We start from the raw sequence: 13,435 nt of genomic DNA on the forward strand, positions 1-13,435 counted from the left end.
TGGGCGCAATGTTAATAATTTTACATGTTGTTATAGATGTATAAGAGGTAAAATTTATTCTTTATTTATTAATATTTACACAAACTTTAAAAAGTGATAGAAATCATATTTCTTTTATGTTATCAAGATTTTAATTTTAATTACTAATATTTTAGTTGTTTTATCATTCAACATATTACTATAGTAGTTTCTTGTTTTTTATTATTAATTACTATAACTTTTTTTAACTAATTAATAATAATTAATAAAAAAAAAAAAAACTACTATAATAATATATTACTAATATTACTAATTTTTTATTAATTACTATATTACTAACTTTTTATTAATTACTAAGTTAATTAATAATAATTATAAAAAGGTAGTTATAAAAAGTTATAGTAATTACTATAACTTTTTATTAATAATAAGATTTTAATTTTAATTACTAATAAAAAAGTTATAGTAATTAATAATAATAAAAAATTAATTAGTAAGTATTATTAATATGTTGAATAAAAAGTTGTTAGTTATAAAAAGTTATAGTAATTAATAATAAAAAACAAAAAACTACTATAGTAATATGTTGAATGATAAAACAACTAAAATATTAGTAATTAAAATTAAAATCTTGATAACATAAAAGAAATATGATTTCTATCACTTTTTAAAGTTTGTGTTAATATTAATAAAACAACTAATTATTAATAAAAATAGTAAAACAACTAATTACCTCTTATTAATAATAAAAATTAATTACCTCTTATTAAACTAGTAAAACAACTTTACCTCTTATTAATTACCTCTTATTAAAATAGTAAAACAACTTTACTAATTACCTCTTATTAAAATATATTACTATAGTAATATATTACTAATATTACTAACTTTTTATTAATTACTAATATTACTAGCTTTTTATTAATTACTATATTACTAACTTTTTATCTATATTACTAACTTTTTATTAATTACTAAGTTAATTACCTACTATAGTTAAAAAAAGTTAATAATAATTAATAATAAAAAACAAGAAACTACTATAGTAATATATTACTAATATTACTAACTAATTATTATTACTAATATTACTAACTTTTTTTTATTAATACTATAATATTATTATAATTAGTAATATTACTAATGAATGTTTTTAAACTAATTACCTCTTATTAATAATAAAAATTAATTACCTCTTATTAAAATAGTAAAACAAGTTTACCAATTACCTCTTATTAAAATAGTAAAACAACTTTTTTTAACTAATTAATAATAATTCATAATAAAAAACAAGAAACTACTATAGTAATATATTACTAATATTACTAACTTTTTATTAATTACTAAGTTAATTACCTACTAAGTTAATAATAAAAAAAAAGAAACTACTATAGTATAGTAATAAAATATTAGTAATTAAAATTAAAATCTTGATAACATAAAAGAAATATGATTTCTACCACTTTTTAAAGTTTGTGTAAATATTAATAACTAAAGAATAAATTTTACCTCTTATACATCTATAACATGTAAAATTATTAATATTGTGCCCATCTCTAATATTTTCATGTCATTTAGTTAGAAAAGGATAGAGAAGACTTAAGTGCAAGAAATTTTCCATCATGTTAAAATAGATCGGTTTATATAGTTACAACAAAATAAAATTTGACAAGTCATTATTTATCGATATTAGCATGTAAGGACTACATTCTACTGTTAATGTAAAACATTTAGTAGTAGAAGTTGTACATTTCTAATATTATCATGTTGTTGAAATGAAAATGAGGCCTAACTAGAAACAATTTAATCACATCAAAAATTATATTTCATATTACTATACAAAGAATACAATCTACTTCTAATACATTTGTGAATAACATGTATTACTAATTGTCAAATATTTAAGTTGAATCACACTCATTTCAAATATTTTCATATTTTTCATCTAAAAATCAAATTTAACTTAAAAATATTTTTATAATAGAAAATATCTATCTTAAAATCAATTATTTATTATTTTAATATAACATGACTACTAAAAAATTATTTTAAGATTATAATATATCAACTACTATCATCTAGTTTGTACAATTTATTTGGAAAGTATGAAATTTTGTTTGTGTAACACCATTAATTTTTGAGACTTCAATACAAAAAGTATCCATCAAATTAAAACAGCTCAAGAAAAACCATCACTATCTTTCGTCAGCGCCACATTATAAACCGGCTCGTTTTCACAACACGTGCGCTGGAATTGGTCCCCGAATTCGAAAAGACGGCGGGCCGAGCTGACACTTCTCTGCAGTAGTCTCTGCAGACGTACCCTTCTCTGCAGTCTTTCAAAACGTACGTGAATGGGCGGAAGTAACATGACTGACGGAGTTGGCGACGGACTTAACTGGTGCATTTCCGTGGCTATTTAGCCAGTGCCCATTCGCAGGGTGTGGAGGAGTGAGATACAGAGGTCATAATGTTCTGCCCTTGCTGTCGATGATATGTGAAGGACTGGCAGAATGAGTTGTTATGCTGTGCCGTACATCGAACACAAGCACGACATCTCTACGCCTTGAGACGAGAATAACAGAATCAGCCCTACTTGGAATCACGCGTTGCTTCTCCAAGCAGATTTATCATTTGATCTCAAATCGCCTGGTGTTAGTACATTCGAACTGCATGTCAGCGACCAATTACGAGATAAAATGGCAGGAACCGCCTGGGGCATGCTCTTTTGCCATCAGGATTTTGCTTTTGCCTTTTTGTTGGGTGTCCGTCAGTTTTTCGACATCATTGGTAACATGATCTAATATGCGCAGAATCTTGAGGTAATTCACTTGCCATGGTTGTTGCCCAACATCAGTTTAATTTTTCTTCGCTTTCTTATTTCATGAAATCTGCAGTTGATTGCCTATTGCCTAAATGATCCTCATAACCCGAACAACATTTAATAAATAAAATAAATAGTCAATGCAATTAACATCTATATGCTGATAATGACTCAAATAACACAGGAGTTTTAAGAAGCTTTCTTATACCATGCAATACAAAGTTCCCATTTGTATAATTGCTTTATCTTAAATTTTTTTGTGATTTTTCTTGGCTTTTGCAATTCCAGATGCTACATCAGATTACCGCCTATTGACATGCAATTTTTAATGGTTATGAGGGATGCTCACTCTACTAGGAAAAGTGAGCTTCTGTTAGACCTTTATAAGCTTCTACTGTAACAGAGGTCGAAGCTTGAGAACTTAAAAGTATGCCGGTAAGTTATATTTTGTCCTTGCTTCATTGTTTGCCAGCGATAAAATGGAGTTCTTAAGCTTTTGACTATCCCTCCCAACGAAAGTTCAATAAATAGAATCCTGTACCAAAACATCATGAAACAACAACTGACTTCGACACAGCCACAAGCACAAAATCCCTAACCCATCACATAGTCGCGTAAAACATAATAAAATTCATGATCCAACAAAATCCCTGACCCACAGATCCAATCCATCGCCTCGAAAAGTAGTTTTTCCCAGGGTAATTCTGGTGTTAAGTTCATTGCTTTGAATTTCTGGTTCTAGTTTTAACAAGGTATCAGAGCAGCTTGAATCAGATCCCTTCTTTTGCTCTTTTATTAACCTTCATCATGGTGCTCGGTTTGAAGGTTGAGGATAGGTTGGAAGCTAAGTTACCGATGCGTGTTCTGATGCTGATGCCGGTGCGGGGTGCTGATGCGATTTTTTTGTTTTGGGATTTTGGATGTGTTTGGGTGCGTCCATATATATATATATAATTGACAGGTTGCTGCTTGTTGAGGTCAGACAATTAATTGCAGATTTATCTCTGTGTTTAGCTCTGTGAATCACTACTGCAGTCATCTATTAAATAGATAAAGGTTGCTTCAGAATTCTTATACATAGCTATTTTGGTATGAATAACCTTCCATCGATTGAAAGAAACATTATAGATTTTTTTATACAGATGCTCTCCTGATGCTGCCTGGATGCTGTCTGGGTTCTCTCCGGATGCTCTCGGACGCATCCTGTGTGCATCCACGGGCGCTGGAAGAGCTTCCTGTACGCATCTGCGCAGCACCCAAACACATCTGTGCATCCTTAAGCACTCGCACCAGCATCCAAGGAATTCCTGAACACATCGGTAACTAAGGTTGGAAGGAGCCACAAATTTCATATCTTGGAAGTCTAGAATCCAATTGGTCCTTGAGGAGAATCTGAAGCTTCAGAGCCAACTGATGATGCAGAGAAATCAACTTGGAAGAAAAATAAAATCTTAGCTAAAAGAATCATCATTGATTCTATGAAAGACCATTTAGCTCTTGCTATTTCTAAGCTGAAGTCTGCTAAGGAGATGTATGATTATCTTCATAGCATGTATGAAATCAATAACACAAGTAGAGCCTTGGCTCTTCCCATTCAATTTCTCCATATCAAAATGAGTAAAGGAGAATCGGAGAATCCATTGTTTTATTCTTCTTGAAAGTTTCTGAGTTAAAGGACCAGTTAAAGTGATATAGGAGAGTCTATTAATGACAAAGAACTAGTCATGTTTGCCATGAATGGTCTCCCACACTCTTAGGAATCATTTACTCAAGGCATCAGTGGCAGGAACGAGCTACCGAACTTTAACAGATTGAGATCAGATTGTATTCAAGAGGAATGTGGACTAGAGGCCAGAGGAAGTTTTCGTAAATTTCATAATGTGCAGGATCAAGTCCTTGCTTCTCATACTTCCAGTAAAAAGAGGGGGAAAAAGAAACTTGAGGAAAGTTGATGATTAGTTGACTTCCTCTTCATCCTCTGATTTTAAAAGGAAAAGAGATCTTTCAAAGATAAAATGCTTCAGATGTGAAAGGTTTGGTCACTTTGCTAGAAATTGAAAAGTGAAACTTAATCATCAAGTGATTGTTTTAGATGTGAAAGCATCATCTCCTTCCAAATATTCTAGTGATCATTCAGGTGGTTTCTCATTTATTTCAGTCTTATCTAGTAATATTCCAGCTGATTGCAATACTTGGCTTATAGATAGTGGTGCTTCACGTCATATTTCAGGATATATGCAACACCTTTCAAATCTGGTAGAAAAGGATTCCCATCTCCAAGTTGTCATTCGTGATGTGTAATATCCCTTTCCGGATATTTTACTAAAAACCTTTGAAGAAGCTTTTGGAGGTTGGACGCAAACTTAGCCTTCTTACAAGTTTAATCTACATTTGCCAATCTGACTATTATTTCTGTTTATAAGATTAGATTATTTGGATCATTGCATGTTATTGTATTGTTGTTATATAATACAATAACGTATTTGGCGGTTATTTATGTTAACTCCTGGTTTATATATGTATTTCTTAATATTGGAGGAAATAAACAAACTTTTCTGAGTTTTATTGTATACAAATCTGCTGGTTACAAATCGATTAAAGTTCTGGAATTTATATCAAATATTGGTTTTTTATTTGGTTTTAATCTGCATGTTTATATCAAGTGTTTTTAGTAAAATATCCGGAAAGGGATATTACAGTGGTATCAGAGCTGGTTTTCCTGCTAGCCTGTGAAGCTATAATAGAACCTAGTTATTTCGCCAATCAAAAGGGTTACATTGAAACAATAATGGGATACTATATGTCAACCTAGTATTCAAGTACAAACTATTCTGGAGTAACAGTAAGTTCATTTTGAGCAGATAGCAGTTATTTGTGATTGCAGTAAACTCCGCAGGTTTTCTTTGAGCACAACCCAACTACACACATTGGTTGTTGGGCCTGAGTAAATGTTACAAACTTATACTCATGCAGGGAGTTTGAGAGCAATAGCCGAGGATGTCAACTGATTGAAATGGAGTTGGACGGTAGGAAGAAGTGAAGTCATCTACAGCAGCAAGGTAATGACCCTATGAGCACCATTTCCTTTAGCTCAGTCGGATTTAATAGCATGGAGAATCACGTGAGGATCATAGTAGAGACAACATTTTGGGAAATAATAAGAATATTGCAGCTGGAATTGAGATGTTATCACCATCCACCAGTAATAGTTTAGTATTCTAGCCATGGGGTAACATAGAAATGTATGGAATAAGCATAATAGTCGGGTCCAACATGTGGCAGGTTGCAAACAGCATTTGAGGGCAAAATGTGAATGTTGGTAGTGTCTGCTAAGAAGAGGACAAAATTCCAATTCCTATGTAATCCAGTGGCATTGCTATATGTTAAATAACTGCCTCTTCTAGTCACGTTCCAGTACAGAATTCAATGGTTTCAGTATAGTATTTGAACCAGTACAATGCTTGCCTGAGCAGAATACACACAGGATTGGAGGAATAGTTGGATTCATGGGAAGGCAAAACACCGCCGACTTGTCTCATTCATCAGCAGCATCCGTGTACGTGGACTGTGGTACAGACTGAAACGTCTGCCATACAATCCATTCCTTAATAACACCGAGGTATTACTATTGAGAGGCACGGTGAGGAGTAAGGAAATCCGCAGATGAAGGTTTGACAGAGAATAGTTCCCAAAATCGAGATAAGAAGTGTTAGCTGCACCTAGAGTATACGGTAGCAGAAACCCATCATCCAATGGCAAGGAGGAGGTTGGACTTCAAAAATCATTGGATTGGTAACCTTAGGAGGACCTTGCTCACCAAATCACGTGAATGGTTTTTACACAATAGTTAGCTACAGAACAATCACAACTTACAATAGATATTCAACGCAAATCCAGTGACTACATAACATGAATGAAATACATAGCATCATTTCTCGTGTTCAAAAGTGAAGATGTATTTCCTGGAAAGGTACGATGTCTTGGGTTGATATAGTCACATTATATCATTTAATTCAATGGGGCATTATTATATGAATGCAGTTTTAAACATTTGAAAAGGGTTGGTTGTGTGACAACTGTTTGTCAAAATTTCTGCTAGTCATAATATTTATATTCTGATTATTTCAAGTAGAGAACATTACAGTACAGAAACCTTGGTCATGTGAGTAGACGGCTTTCAGTCTGCAGTAAACAATGAATCTTCATTTCTCTCTCACCGTATCACTTGCAAAGGAAGGTTCATGGTCTCCACTGCATACGCAGTAAACAGGGCAGTGATCTTATTTCACTTCATGGGTTGAGAAGGCTTCCTCATTCAAGCGGAACAATAGTAGAAGGACGTAGCAGGGCAGTAGGTGGTCGGAGTACAGGGACTGATGATGGTTTGAAGGTTTTATCAATGTTTGTGTACCTACTGAAGGGACTGAGATTTCATGGTAAATGTTTGACGAAATACCTTAAGCCCAGAGCATAACTCTTTGGTCAGAATTTGCGAGTTATTACAGTGATTTGGCATTGAGTTGGAAAGCAGATCTTGATCAGTCTGTCAATACAAGTATAGGAAGACAGGAAGTTGTTGAAGACACAAAACATGGCTACAATAGACCTTCAAAAAAATAAGAATTCAAGGTACATTCATGATGGGCAAGTCAAAGATCCTTATGAATGTAAAACTGAAGTAAGGAGACTATATGATGATTATAACAAATTCCTGTCAAAGCTTCAAGAAGAATTCCTTTTCACTGATTATGTGGACTTTCAGCTAGAGCTGCAAAACAAGACGGATATGATAAGAAACAAATGCTATGATTTGGCTCGAGATCTCCTTGTAGAAGATAGTTATAGAAATTTGCATAGGGAAGATATCAATTAACTTGATAGTAGTATTAAAAAAGAAGAGCAACTTTCGCATGATAATATGCAAAATACTAATAATGGCATGAGTATACTAATAGGTAATTGGGAGACAGAAGTATCTTATGGAGCTGTTTACATTAGTCCTTTTGATGAGCATGTTGACCAAACCGCCAATGTTGGCAACTCCACATCTTATTTAGACATGGAAAACACCAATATCTTATTTGGTGACATGGAAATTAACTTGGATGAATCTTATGGTGATACTTAGGTAGAAATTATGTCAAATATTGAGGACGAGCAAATGGACCGCAATGTTGGCAGGATAAATGATCTAGCACTCGTTGAGTTAGAGGACATATCTGAAAATGTTGTCTTCCTAGGTGATGAAAAATTAGAAAATTCTATGGAGAATAGTCCACTAGTGTTCGAAGGAGATGGTCAAAAACCATTATCACTCCTTGACTTATTGGATATGCTTTTGGTCAAAGAGGACAAGCTTGTCCAAGTGTTGACAAGGATGGATGATTCTTCCAACTTGGTTGAGGATCTCATGCGGAAGATTGTGATAGAAGAGAGACATGGGAATCTATGTGGTGTCACAAGTCCTCTCTTACATATTTTTTTTGAAACCTTGAAAATAATAAAATATGATTACTTGCAACTCTTAATGGATAGAGATCTAGCAATGATTTTTGGAAAGGACAAGGAGAGTGAGATAGATGAGCTATGCCTTCAATTGAGCTTAACACATTACTACATCCACAAAGCTGAAAATCGAACGAGTGGGGCAGCCATGCATAAAGAAGATAACCGTGGTTCAAAGGCACAAGAAATCACACAAATGATTGAAGGAATTGATAAAGTGGGTAGATGTGAATGCAAACAATGTAATTCAATCATGTGTTCCCTATCTGAGACTTTCTATGATGAGAAAAATTCTATAGACTGGTAAATTGATGAGTTTGGAAATTTTGATTTTTATGATAGCAGTTGTACATCTTCACATGAGCACATGGTTAATAATACAACAAGTGAGGATAATTTAGAGATTTCAATTAATGGTGAACCTTCCTTTTATGAAGACTTTGACATAAGCGAGGGTACTTATGGCGGAGTAGGAAGTTTAGATTTATCCTTAGCAAGCTTTGAGGGATTTTTCAGCTTACTTAGAGTTTTATCACCCAACTCTTATGAGATGGCCACAACCTACTTGTTGATTGGTGATTTTACTTGTTGGTATATTCCAGCTATTAGTGATTTGCCTGTGTATGTTAGTAGTATATTCGCTGATTCTATTTGGCTTTTAGGGGTCAATGAGTTATTGCAGATGAGTGGGGAGAACATATATTACCTTACGTTCCACATGAGGTATCTACATTTTTTATTCAGCAGTATATTGAAGACAGTGTTAGCATTCATGATGTTGGTGATTCACCAACCACTCTTTCCTTTACCCAGGATCATGTTGGTTGGGTGATCGGGGATCCAGTTGTTAATAGTATCTTACATCTAGTGGATTATGTTGTATTGTTACACAGTCACAGGATTATGATCTGTGTGTTTCAGCCTTTTGACACATCAGAGTTCCAGAGATTAGGTTTACTCTATTTTCACCAGGGTGATATGGTGGTGGAGTTAGATTGGCCGGATCTGTCATTGTCATCGATACAGATATTACAGGAGTGGTACAGTGGTACAGATATTACAGGAGTTGGTCAGTGGTATCTCAAACAACGTACGAGTTCTCATTTGGGATCCAGTTGGAGCATCCCTAGGTATTGCCTTTTGTCGGGGAGCTAGGTGGATAGTTTGGTTGCTATCATCGTGGGGTGGATATTGGTACATTGTTGAGCTCCCATCTTCACTTGACAGTAGAGACTCGCAGGGTCACTCATGGAGTGAGACAGTCATTCTGACTGAGGGTATTGGCACACAGGGCAACAAGACATGGCAGTTGGTGTCTGTTAATGGTGAGACTTGGGATCCTGGCATTTATATTGTTATTCTTATGCATCCAATGTGTTTATCTAAGAACCATGTGTTTGTTTTTCCCTTTGCAATACCATTGATTACTATTTGCGAGTCACGATGAAGATGGGGCTTCTTGTATCCTTTTCTCTTTGCCACCTGAATAGCGAAGAATCAAGATAGCAGCAGAGCACTCAGTAACATTATTAGTCCCTTCTGGAAGTGATTTTGCTCCAATTGAAAGTATGCTGTTCTCTGCATCTAGGATGACGCACCCAGCATTACTCTTGCTTGGGTTGCCTTTTGACACTCCGTCAAATTGCACTTTGACCCATCCATCTTCAAGCTTATCACTAGATTCACAACATTCATCATCCCCTTCTAAAGGGTCAACCCTTGGGAGCCCCTGAACGGGCTTGAATCTGAACTGTTAACTTAAGTGTAGAACAATGATTTTCTAGCAGTTATTGGGCAATGAGAACTGATTATTTCAGAACATGGGTATTGGCAGAATTTCTTAATATAGATTTGAGTAAAAAGAGCTAGGTAACATGCTAAGAAACCAAGGTGTGATGGTATTGGCACATATTTTGTGATCTTGAGTTGTAGAGATGGTTGCATATGGCCATTTCTGGAAAAAAAGAGCCAATGCATTGTTTCAGAGTGCAGCGATATCTATCATTGATATTACTGAGCTGTGTTGTCTTTGAAGTGTGTAGTTGATAGCATAAGAGCAAGGGATCATTCTCAGCTTACCACAAAACTGATTCCAAAGTTGTTAAGAAATGGAAACCCTGTAGTTCATTTAGAGCTCTTGCAGAGGAAAGTCCACCCACAACACCAAAAAGGCAGCATGTACAATCTCCTTGTGTCTTAATATTAGAAAACCCTATACCAATAACATTCTTCCCCAGACTCAGGGATTGTGGCTACCACAGATTCTGAAAAAGTACAAGAGCCACAACAGTCTGTTCAAAGAAACATCAGAGATTTAGTTGGCTCCAACAAGAAGGAAAAATAAAACAACTAAGCCTATAATTGATGTTCCCAGTGGTGGGCAAGAACAAGGGGAAGAAGAGAAGAGGAATGAAAATTGAGTTTCAATACAATTGGATTATGAAGAAACAAACATGGAATGTCTACGACATGAGAGAGAGGTTCTAGATGACGAGGAAGTATCAACTAGGCAGGGAGCTCAAAAGATAACAAAAGAAGATATGCAAGGACACCCAGATCAGCGTGTTATTCAACAGATTATCACAACAATCCCTGACATAGATAAGTGATAGTTCCTCCTATATCTGGGCGTTTGCTAACATATCAATTTTTGAAAAAGTTCAACAATCAAACAACAACAATCTGAATGGAATAGAGAAAAAGAAAGCATGAAGCTTCAGTTTGAAAAAGAAATTAAATATAAAGACAAAGATAAAGAGGCTGAGTGCAAAGGTAGAACAATTGAGCAAAACTTGTTCTACAAATTTTCCTGGTTACTGGATTTGTGCCCTAGAGGCCAGATCCAGATTCGTGCCCGGATTTGTTCATATATATATATTTTGATTATTTTCTTATAATCTTAATGGCTTTGATTCATACCAGAGTCATAGATTCATACTACGAAATGATTTAGTTTTAGAATTATGTATATTTCTCTCATTTTTTATGTGTGTGTATATATATTCATGAATCCATGGATTTGATTCACGTGCCCGAATTGGATTCGTATCCCAAATTGGCAACTAAGTAAATTGTTAATTGTAGACCTAGTAGAGTGTATGCTCTATATCTAAAGAAAAGTTCCTAAGTTTTCAGTTCATGCAATCTACCTTTTCTATGGTTGCTGCCCAAGAGTATTTTAAAGTTGTTTTTCAAAATTCTCCAATTGAATTGCAAAATGCAATGTGTGAGTTTTATTTGCATAATCTAGCTGTTCCCTATAACTCAGACTGGAACCTGTTGTTATATGTAGGTGATCTTCAAATAAGGGGACTGTGCTCTTATATGTTCAATGAAGGAAACAAATGAGATTTGACTGAGAAGTATAAAGAGATGAAAATGTCTACAGGTCTAAGAATTTGAGTAGATTCCAGTAACCTGGATGCCATTCTTAATAACTGGTTGGTCTTGACGAGCAAACCAGAGGTACAAAGACAAGTCCCGCAAAACAAGAAAGACAACTATCCTGCAGCTATTTGTAGGGTTAAATTTTATATGCAGCTGGCAGAGAGATATAAACTCACTTGGTTACCCCTATTCTTTCAACCTCTGTTACTTTGGCAGATTCCCCATTAGCATGGAATTAAGTACTCGAAAAAATAGGAAGAAGTAAGATGGAGGAGAATTGAAATGCTCAATGGATTCTATGGGAATCCAATAGCTACTAGTTTGGGCATGAATGCAGCTACAGACTTTAGGTCTCTAGGAACTCTTCTCTAGCACCTCCTTTGGGGGAATCATGACAACTTTTGGGGGGAGTGGTTGAGAGGATATTTTGGTACTATTTGTATGACTTTATAGTTCTGTATTAGACTTATATTGATCACTGTGGCTATGTTTTTTATGCTCAAGACTTCGTTCTTGTATATGTTTTTAAGGAGAATTTCACAGTACAATACCATATATATATTTAGTTTAAACTATGGTTATAAGGCAATTTATGTGTTAACATGTGATGGAAATTAGACTAAATGTTATACATATGGTTGTTTGCTTTGTAACTAGGTTTTGCAGCATATGATGAAGTGGATTGCTGCAATTTCTCTGCCCTTAAGCAGTGTAGCTTCCTCAGCCGATGACTGGTCAAGTGTTGAAATAGTCTTTAGAACTAAAAATATCTTTGTCAACCTGTTAATTGAAGAACCTTGAAGATGTATTCTAATTCTGTTAGTAGGAAGATAACAATTTGTTACTTTTAAATGATGAGTGCAGAATCAGTTAATCTATTCGAACTTATCCAACAGTTATAATTGTAGTAGGACTCTCTCTTGTATGCATGATGTCTTTATTGATAGTAATCTTTTCATAGATTGAGAGATTACACACACATGTATGATTGAATCTCATAACTTTGAGAGCTCTATATATTGCAGCCTTCACATAAATGTAATAATGCTATTTTTAGATAATATTGTTCCCTATAGTTAATTCTGATCAACTGTATTTCGTCAAGATGGCTTCATGAGTAGAACAAGTGTTAATCAACTTATTTTCTTCTGTTGAGTGTAATCAGAATTATCTAAAGGGGCCCACATAAGGTGGATCTCTGCCCCATTTTCCTTTAGGTATTGTAGTGTAATAGTTTGATAAAGTCTGTTGGTAGAACCTGTTGAAGCTCGATGTTTTAAGTTATATGACTATGTCCCTGTAACTTAGAAGAGTATTGCTGGATTAGTAGTTGTAGGTGTTTGATTCATTTCTCAGTTAAATGTAGTGTAACAATTCCATTTGCTATTAGGATAGTGGAGTTATTATAGAATTGCATTGTATTTATTAGATTAAGCAATGGTTTTAGAAGATTGTTAGTTACTTTGCCACACTCTTTGTTTCAGTAGTTAGATGACAGTTTGAATGGAATGATGATAAATAAACTATGCTAGCCCATCTTGAGTATCCTATCCTGGACTGAGCCATTACCTAGAGAGGTTACTCAAATTTAGAATATATTCGGAGGTGATAGGCTAATAAGCTAATTTAATCATGAATGGTTAATTGAACTCTATATTGGAGCTTCGGTAGTATATGGAAAATATTCCACAATCTAATCTAGGAGAGAAATTTGATGCACTCTAGAACAAGTTTAATGGG

General features: G+C 34.3%; 1 long non-coding RNA gene across 1 annotated transcript; it reads left to right on the forward strand.

Moving 5' to 3' along the window:
* Nucleotides 1-2,174: 2,174 nt before the first annotated feature.
* LOC149572782 (uncharacterized) lies at nt 2,175-12,756 on the forward strand. Its single transcript, XR_016359975.1, has 2 exons — nt 2,175-2,801; nt 12,353-12,756. It is a non-coding gene; the product is annotated as an uncharacterized LOC149572782 (long non-coding RNA).
* Nucleotides 12,757-13,435: the final 679 nt, after the last annotated feature.

This window comes from Cupressus sempervirens, chromosome 2, assembly GCF_028749045.1.
Source record: "Cupressus sempervirens isolate cs-2001-9-10 chromosome 2, ASM2874904v1, whole genome shotgun sequence".
In the NCBI taxonomy this organism is placed as follows: Eukaryota; Viridiplantae; Streptophyta; class Pinopsida; order Cupressales; family Cupressaceae; genus Cupressus; species Cupressus sempervirens.